The sequence below is a fragment of the Mirounga leonina genome, unplaced genomic scaffold (genome assembly GCF_011800145.1).
Source record: "Mirounga leonina isolate KUSES-001 unplaced genomic scaffold, KU_Mleo_1.0 Mir_176, whole genome shotgun sequence".
Taxonomy (NCBI): domain Eukaryota; kingdom Metazoa; phylum Chordata; class Mammalia; order Carnivora; family Phocidae; genus Mirounga; species Mirounga leonina.
In genome coordinates this window covers 43,958,658-43,968,427 of record NW_023270454.1, presented here as the reverse complement: position 1 = coordinate 43,968,427, position 9,770 = coordinate 43,958,658, and the positions used below count along the sequence as shown (strand labels likewise).

The following is a 9,770-nucleotide window of genomic DNA, read 5'->3' as shown; positions in this document are numbered from 1 at the left end:
TTGATGTTTTGCATCATCTCCAAGGCTCCTAAGACTTTGTCCAGTTATGGAGTGCCTCGGTGGCTCAGTCGGTTAAACCTCTGCCTTCGGCTCAGGTCATGATCCCAGAGTCCTGGCATCGAGCCCCGCATCGGGCTTCCTGCTCGGCGGGAAGCCTGCTTCTCCCTCTCCTTCCTGTTCGTGCTCTCTCTTGCTACCTCTGTCTCTCTCAAATAAATAAATAAAATCTTAAAAAAAAAAAAAAAGACTTTGTCCAGTTATGACCCAGCTCTGGGGCTGCAGACCCAGCCTGGGAAATTCGCTGTCTGTGCAGAGGAAGGCTCTGCAAATCATTTCTGTTCATGGAGGAGCTTGGTGGGCCGCTTAGATTCCGGACCTCAGAGACAATCTGAACATAATCTCAGGCAATGCCATACGTGAAAATACTCTCTGGTGTAGACAGAGCATGTTACAAAGGAAAAGAAAACAGGATTGGAGTAAGAAGATCTTTGTTCCAACAAGGACTTTGCTCCTGACAACCTCGCCTCTCTGAACAGGTGTTTAACTCCTGCCAAGTCCAGGTTCACCTCGGACCCAATACTACCTGGGAAGTCTGCTGGGTTGTGAGAAAGAAATGAAAATAAAGAGCGTGAAAGCATTCTGAAGGCTTTGGAATGCAAGGCCTGTGTGGCAGATTGATGACATCGCTAACATCCCAGTGCTCCGAAGTCATAGAAAGTAGGTTCTGAAGGAGCTTTTCACAGGACGATGTAGCAGCTTGGCGCGCTGCTTCCCTCTGGAGTTCTAGAAGGCCAGAAGCAAGGGTGGCTTGCAGACCTGGGGATTAAATCAGAATGTGTTTGTCTTTGTACTCACACCCAGAGGGTAAAATGAGATGATGAAATATGAGGAAAGCTGTTCACAAACTTTTCACATCATTGAAGGCTTTCGTCCCTTCTTGTCCCCACTTACCATGGCCCAACACTTGATGCGGAGGAAAGAGAAAACCACTGCATTTTGTTTCTCTCTGCCACACAAAAGGGGCCCCTCGCAGTCACCTAATGTCCCAGACCTCCAATCCCTCACTTGTCAAACTGGAAATGTGGGGCATGCCTACCTCCTACTGCTGCTGTGTGGCTTCCATTCGATGGTATGTTTGCATGCCATCAAGTGTAAAGCCTTTTGCAAATAGCAGGTATTATTTGGCAAATTTATTTTTCCCTATGGGCTTCATTGCGACTTAGAATAAAAAGATGGGCAAGGAATGTCAGAGATATGAGTGAATAAAAAGGAACTCGAGAGTTATCTATAGATTTTCAAGATTTGTGCTGTTTTGTCTCTCTCACCTTGAACTGAAGTTTAGCTGTAAGTTGAAGATCTATTTCACTGCCAGGAAAAAGAAATGTTTACACATCAAAATGGATGAATCCTGATATGTCTTGTGCATAAAAGAACGTCTCAAAAAAGGACACAGAATACAATTCCATTTATATAAAATTCAGGGACACGGGCACACCAATAACTGCTTAGTGGTATGCACTTCTGTGGTAAAATTAGAAATAAAAATGCAGGAGTGGGAACATGTTAGGGAGGGTATAAAGGGTATCTTAAAAGGTACAGAGATGTATTCCTTAATGTGGGATGGTGGGTACAAGTATGACCATTTTATTATTTTCTTTTAAACTTAGTTTAAATTGGGGCACCTGGGCGGCTCAGTCAGTTGAGCGTCTGCCTTCGGCTCAGGTCATGATCCTAGGGTCCTGGGATCGAGCCCCACATCGGGCTCCCTGCTCTGCAGGGAGTCTGCTTCCCTCTCTCCCTCCGCCTGCCACTCCCCCTGCTTGTGCTCTCTCTCGCTCTCAAATAAATAAATAAAATATTTTTTAAATATATAAACTTAGTTTATTTATTTTATTGTTTATTTTTTTAAGGTGTATTTATTTGAGAGAGAGAGAGAGAGTGCGAGGGCAAGCAAGGAGGGGTAAGGGAGAGGCAGAGGGAGAAGGAGAGAGAATCTCCAACAGCTCCCTGCTGAGTCCAGGGCCCCATGCCAAGGTCAGGTCCCCAAGCCAAAATCAAGAGCTGGAGGCTTAACTGACTAAGTCACCCAGGCGCCCCTAAACTTAGTTTAAATAACAATAGTTTAATAAGGATATAGTTATTTAAATGGTACATATCAGCATATATGTATATACACACACAGTATCTGTAGTATATTATATATATATATACACTCAGTGTTTATGATATACATAATAAAAATTTTTAAAAAGATTCTCCCGCAATTTAAATTTTTAAAAGATTGGAGAATCTTTTTTTATACTATATTTTTATATTATTATTATCATTTACTATATGTTTATACTATAATGACTATTAAAGTATAGTCATACTATAAAAAAATATATAATATATATTTTTATATATAATAATAAAGATAATATAATAAAGTCTGATTGACATAATTCTTGTTTTTCCTCCTAGTTTGTTGTTCATGGCTCAGCTTGGGCCATAAGAAGCCCCATCTTGCACCAGTTCCCCCCTCCCCATATACGCCCCACCCATTAGGGAGGCCTCAGCTTCTTGCATGGGCCCAGCACTTGCTGCCTACCCCAGGGACTTGGCACTGGCTTGGCACCCTACCAGTCTCCCTGGGGCTCCCTACCCAGTCTCTCATCCTTTGGGTCTCAGTTAAACCGTCATTTCTTTTAGGAAGTCTTTCTGATTCCTCTGACGGCGTTCAGTTCTCCTGTGACAAGCTTCCAGAGTTTCCTGCATGTCTCCTTCCTAATATTCATCACACTTGTAAATACTTAATTTATGTCTCTCCAACAGACTGTAAACCCTAGGAAAGCAACGCCACATCTGTTTGGCTTACTGCTGAATCAGTAGTGTCTAGTTAGTGAGCATCTAGCGAGCATGCAATAATATGTGTTGAATGAATGAATAATGAATGGATGGATGGATGCGTGGACGGATGGATGGATAAATGGCAAAGCCAGAGGATTCCCACTGGCAGGTATGAATATGAGAGTATAAAATAAATTTTATCGGCTACACTTTGGGCATTGATTCATCTGCTCTTTTCTAGGAGCTCAATGAACAATTAGCACCAGCTCTAAACAGCTGAAAGAGTTGTCACCAAGATTTACCTTCATTGTATTTAATCTGGTCTAGCAGTTGCTTCTCACTGGTTGCAGTGAGTTGGGGTTGGCATGGTGATGTCACTTTAAATGCCTCTGTGAGGTCTTTCTTTCACTGCTCTGTAAGAAAAAAAATAGCAGGTTCCTCTCAGAGAGGGGCACGGGATAATGTATTATCTGAGTTATCACTGTTCAATCAAAAAGTGCATGAAGGAGCCGCATAATTCATTTGGACAGCAATCAACACGGAGTTATGCAGGTCTCTCATGTAGGTGATGAAACAGCCAAATTCCCTGACAGTGGTGAATTACTCCTCATGTCACTAATAGCGATGCCAAAAGAAGTGTCAAGGCTATAGACATGGAGCATGGGGGGCTCTTCAAACTGCACGAGTAAAAATGTGATATGTTTTATTGCTTTCTTTTAATCTTGATCATTGAGGTTTTAAAATGAAATTACAGGGATGCTAAGCCTAGCCAATGGGTAGGGTGATTCATTTCTACTTGGCAATGGTATTAGGATGGTGGCTCCTGTCCAGGCCACACCTGGGCTGAAACCCCTGTGCCTCACCATTCCGCCACCATCCCCATGGCTCAGCTAGCACCTCAGATCCTAACAAAGGGTGCGTGACATATGGGTTTTTTTTCCCTTTTTCATCCATAGTCAAACAATTCAGCAAGTATATGTCTCTTTCTCTCTCGCAGTTAAAATACTGACCCGATGTAATAAAATCTCTGATTTTTAAAAGCCTTGTAGTGTGAGAGAGAGAGAGGCTGACATGAATTTGAAATCTGGTGATCAGGGAGTGTTTTGAATGGCCTTGAGAACTGCAGGTAAAGCATTAAATTATACGAATATTCTTGTTTAGTTAAACTTTTTAATGTTTTAAAAAGCCCTTCATAATATTATGGATAAGTAAATTCTTGGGCCTGATTTCAATTTGAGTCAAATTCCAACTAATAATGTTACACCCATAAACCTTCTCCTTAACAGCCCATAACATTAAACTGAAAACAGAATTCTTAAAGCACGCTCTTATGCTGTCTATCCATGAAATAAGCATTATGGACTTTCAACAGATGTCTTTAATAGACATTGTTATTAAAAAGAATATTCAGCAAAATAAATTTAGACTGCTAGTCTAGCATAATTACTAAAGGAATACTGCTGCCTGTTCTGATAATCTCATCTATACTTAATTGGGAAAGAAAAAAGTTCTGTGGACATTCTTACCTTTTGGTAGTAGACACGTACTCATTTACCTACCTAGCTCATTATCCCAGATTAGGATTTGTTAGTGCCTTCTCGTATGCTCCAGCATAAGCCCTAATTTTCAGGAAATTAAAAGTTGGTCAGAAAAAAGAAAAAGAACTCCAGTTAACAAGCATCAGTCTAAGAGCAAATTCCTTATAAAAATCTTGGGGGGAAATTTCAGCTCTTTTTCAGTTATGAGTGCCAAAAAAAAAAAAAAAAGTTTGTGGTTTCAGGCACTTTTAAGTTTTATAATTTGAAAATAAGTTAGGCTTTCAGCAGAAAAAAGAAAGTTCCAAGTCCATAATATGGATTAATGCCTCTGGTATGTTTTGAAGATGACACAAAGCTGGTAAGAACAACCAATCTATTTGCTGGGAAATATGCTGTATTGTGCATGAGTATTTCAAAATAACACTATCTGTGCTAGCACTGGATTTTGGTGTCTGCCTTCAGGCCTGTAATATGAAAAATATTATCCACTCTAGTTAATTCGGTAGTAACTGGAATTACATGACATCTCTCATTCTGGGGTATTAAACAAAGGGGAAAATGTCCACTCGTCTGGTCAGTGGTCTGTCTTCAGTGGCAGGCTCTCAGGGAGGTGAAGTAGAGGTAAATGGTTATGAAGATGGCCCTGGTATTGTCATTCTTTGTTAACAGAGGAAGAATGTGAAGGGGGATCTTAACCAAGATTATACAGCATATCAAACAGGAAGCTCACGTCTTTCCCAGGTGAGAATATATTTGCATGTGTTAGGCTGTGGCTTCATTGTCTTTACTTAGATTCTCTGCATTGGGGCAGGTCTGCGAGAATGGGGTGGATCAGCACTTATAATTGGGGCGGTCCTGTCAGTAGCTGAGCCTGCATTCGGGAGAAGGGAAGAACGCGGGACTTGGATCAAACAAACCTCCATGTAATCCTTGTTCTGAAACCTATTGGTTGAGTGACTCTGGAAAGCTACCTGACCCTCTCTTCATTCATCTGTAAAATGAGGGGAAAAGAAACATATCCCTAATGAATAGTTGTAGGGGTTATGTAAGGAAGAGAGTAACAATCAAACGTGGGCCATTCTTCTTCCTCTCCCTTTCTTCTTCTTCCTCTTCTCCATTTCCTCCTCTTCCTCCGCCTCCTCCTTCTTCGTAAGTTCCAAATCTTGCTTCCCAGTAACCTGTAAGTTACATTTCAGATGAACGATCTAAAAAGGTAGATCTTACTATTTTATATATATAGGAAATGGCAAGCAATGAGCCTTTACTTGCAAACATTTTATGAAAGCTGACCACAGAGTTCATTATGTAGGATTCAGAAAACCTGGTTTCTGACCCCAGCTCCACCATTTACAATCTAAGCAAGCTGCCTGAGCCTCTCTGAGCCTCACTTGTTTTTGTTTTTTATTTAATCGGCAACACTGGCTGACAAATCTTACCTACCTCACACAGTTCCTGTGAGGATTGACCGGGAAGATAGATGTGAATACATCTTGAAAACTATAAAACATTTAGTTGAAATAAAATAGAGTATTTTTATAATTTTCATCATGCTCAAAGTCACTTATGATGACAGATTTCTATATCCATAATTTTTCCCTGGAAGTTTACTCATATGTGGAACAATTGTTATTTATTACTCATTTATTAACAGACATAAAATTAGTTTTGATGATAGCCTTTTGCTAACAATAAACCAAAAATGGATTCAGGCTTTAGTAGTGCTGAAGAGCTTTTCTCCTTTTTTGAAAAGTTGAGACTTCACAATGTGTTAGAGCAAAGTTGTTGCTTAATAGCTGTTCTACTAAAGTTCACCAAATCGTACTTGATGTTCTGGCTTTAATTGCTTACACAGAATATTTGCTTTCCACCTGGCCTTATTAAACACACACACACGCGCGCGCGCACACACACAAAATTTGCTTTGACCCAAATGGTCATACTAGTATGAGGAGAATAACCATCGAGAAATTCCATTTGTCTGGAACTTCAGGGCTTCAGGAGCTAATCCCAAGTGACAGAGCTATCGAGACATCTGACCAAGAGAAGAACCTTACCTTAGGAAGAGGACAAACATTTTGTGTAAACATACTGGTTCCTTCGCTGGCAAGGTTGTTTATGCTTAGTCATCGGGGAAGTTTCAGCTGCACTTTGATCAACACGGCTCAGTAATTATCAAGACCTTGACTCCCTACAGCCAAGGTAGAAAACAAAAAGCTTGACCTACTTGTAGCACAGACGCCAGAAGGAATAACTCAAGTTGATGAAATGCGTTCCTGGGGGGATGCCACCCCTTTATCTTATGATCACAACCTAGTACAGCCCCTCTGATAGCAGGTCTGCTCTACCCAAGAAATGGGAATTTTGAAGGTAGACTAGAAATATGATTCAGCTCTCCATGCATTATTCAGTGCCATTCGAACTTCCACGGCTTAATACGCTCACTGTCCACTAATCTTCAAGGAAGCAAACAATGCACGCTGAAGTGTAATCACTGCCCAGTTAGGAAGGTATTGTCTCTCAACTCCACACCCACCCTCATGTATTGGGCTTTATGACGCTGGAGCTGGGACCCTGTAACCCACACTTCTCCTTTGCTAGCAGCTCCATGTTAGGCTCTGGAAATCAAGGGCACTGGAGGGAGCCTTCAAGGCTGGAGGAAAAGAGACTGACTCCTTCCCCTTTGCTCCCTGCTGGCTTGATGTCTGCTACCAGTGGTCAGAGCCCCGGCCCTGCAGCCCCACTTCCTCACTCAGCAGAAGCAGTTCTTTCCCACAGCAGTAAGGGAATCTGCTCCTGAGTTTGCCCAACACTTGCAGAGCCTGCCTATGGTTTCTATCTCCCAACTAGACCCTCACTGATACATCTGCTGACAACCTGAATTCATGGGTTAACATTCCCATATTTTCTGTTCCATAGTAGCTTGTAGTCAACATCTATTGTATTTGGGTGCCCAGAAAACAATCATTTTATTTCGGCAAACCTCCCCAAACTTACTCCCTGCCGACATAGTTTAGGTGGGACTGTCTCTACCCTTCGTTCCAGGGGGAGGCTGGTGGCTCAAGTGGAACACAGGAAATTATTACCTGTACCACCCAGAGTGATTGGTTTAGTGGGCAAACATGTGCTCCAGATGTACTTGAAATCCGTGTCGCCTTTTTAAACGTGCAAGTTACATAGAGCAATAAATGCTCATTCTTTAAAAAAGCTAGCCTAAGTTGTGTGTTTGTCACTGACAAGGTTAAACAAAAGGAGTGAATCTTTAACACTGGTACTTGAGCAGAAATTGGTGGATGTGTTGGTGGGTGGCAGACAACACTCTGTGGCCTTCAAAACATACACCAGAATGGAGCTAGGAATGGAGGTAGGTACACACCTCTCATGGTCCTCCCCAAGCCTGGAGGCTGGCTGGGACTTTAGTTGCCAACTTCCCCACAGGACTAATTGCATGTGACCATTTGCTGACGAATAGCCAGAGAGCCTTGGGGTAGTGGCTGAGGATTTGACATCTACAACATGAGACCAATAGAACTTTCTAGATGCCACATTCTAATTGATGATTTAGCTTACTTACCTTACATGGTGATGGAGACAAGACTAAAATACTTCCTCATAAGATCTCTAAATATGGCGTATCTGAAACTGATATCTAAGTTAAGACAGAACTAGGAAAAGAGTAGACATTTACTGAAGGCCATTGTAGATAGATGCTGGGCTAAGCAATTTCATTTTACAACCAACTCAGGAAATAATGTGTCATCACCAACTTTTCAAAGATGAGAAAAGTGAGGTTTGGGAAGGGTAAGCAACTTGTTCAAGGTCACAAACTAATAGATTCAAATCTAGTTCCCTCTGACATTGGAGTTCACTCTCTCTCTCCACATCAGGAAGGGAAGTCAACATATAGTTTGAAGAGAAAAGATGATTGCTGAAAATGTCTTGTCTCCTACCTTTGTTTTTCCACACCTAAAGCCCTGAAGCAGAAAGGTAGCTGGAAACTTATTCTAAAGCATCACAAGTAGGAATTTACCCTGTGTATTGGGGGGAAGCAAATCCAAAAGCAATCGTACTTGGAATGTTAGAAAAGTCTTAGCTTGTTTCTAGTCTAGCCACAAATAAATAGAGGTTTATCTGGGCAAAATGATTTACTATCATTCATTAGTGTATTTTATACTTCACTGAACTTGGATAGGCAAATTATATAAACATTTTACATACAAGCAAAACATGTCAGATGTCAGGACTCAAAATATGTATTTAATTAAAAAAATACATCTCTTAAAACCAAAGCCCTAAATACATATTAAATGATACCCTAATCTGAAGGTAAATGAGAAATGCCACCTAACAGGCATGAAGTGACCCACATTTACGGGAATACCTCCATTAATGAGGCAAATGCATTCCACCAGCACACTTCAGTGTCAGAAACTTCATTAGTCGATGAAGCAATAACACAGAAGTCCTAAGGACCCATTCAAAGAGGACAGAGAAGAAGTGGGTATGGTGTGAAATTATTAAATATTAACCAAAATTATATCAAGTAGGCTGCCAGAAAACAAGATCCTGGAAGTTCTAAGCCAGGGAAAGGATTAAGAGGGAGCAGGACTCCAAGGGCTCATCTGCGCTGAGGCACAGAGGTGGGAAAAGGTTTGCAGGAGAAGTCTGCGGAGCAGCGTGGACTCAGCCTGATTGGGTCACTCCAGCTGCCCCTGGAAGGGCCTCGAGGAGCTGGTGTGGAGCCCACCTGCACAAGTTCCTGCAAGGACACAGAGTATCTGGAGAAAAGAGATGACGGCCCCTCCGATCCCCCAAGAGCCCCAGACCCACCAAAGGCAAGCTCAGGGTTGGAGTCACATGTCCATGATTTCATTGCGTTCCATGTTATTGCCCCATTGACCCTCAAGGCCTTTTATAAAAGGGGATTCTCTAGGCTCCTAAGGGAGGTAAGATTTATCAGCCAATGTTGCCGATTAACATTCCTTATTCCATTAGAATTCAAAGACCAAGTACGTTCACCTGGTTGAGGTTCCGCATTGACTGAAAGAGTCGCTTATCAATGAATAAGACCATCAGTATATGAAAATGACACTAATCACACCTTTTTGTTTCCTCTCAAAGGCAAGGAGGTGGGGGGCGGGGGGTGGTTGACATAGGGCAGCTGCAGGGACGGAGGAGGCAGCCACGGGGCTATGAGACTCAGAAACGAGAGGCTGGGGAACCCCTACATTTCTGCTGATTTCTTATTTCTACCATAAACCAGGCAGGACAAACACGCTCCATTCACTGAGGTATTTTTGTCCCGTGCAGCTGTGTGGCTTAGCAGGAGATTTGCTGTCGAGCCATATGACTCATGCCAACTTGCCGCATATGATTTATGAAGACTTAAAGGGAAAGCAAACAGCC

At 41.9% G+C, this 9,770-nt stretch overlaps 1 long non-coding RNA gene across 1 annotated transcript; it reads right to left on the bottom strand.

Annotated features, from left to right (window-relative positions):
• Nucleotides 1-321: 321 nt before the first annotated feature.
• On the bottom strand, nt 322-3,642 carry LOC118022300. The gene is made up of 3 exons (XR_004682456.1): nt 3,132-3,642; nt 1,326-1,365; nt 322-816 (listed from the first exon to the last, which is right to left on the bottom strand). It is a non-coding gene; the product is annotated as an uncharacterized LOC118022300 (long non-coding RNA).
• Between the last annotated feature and the right edge of the window lie 6,128 nt (nt 3,643-9,770).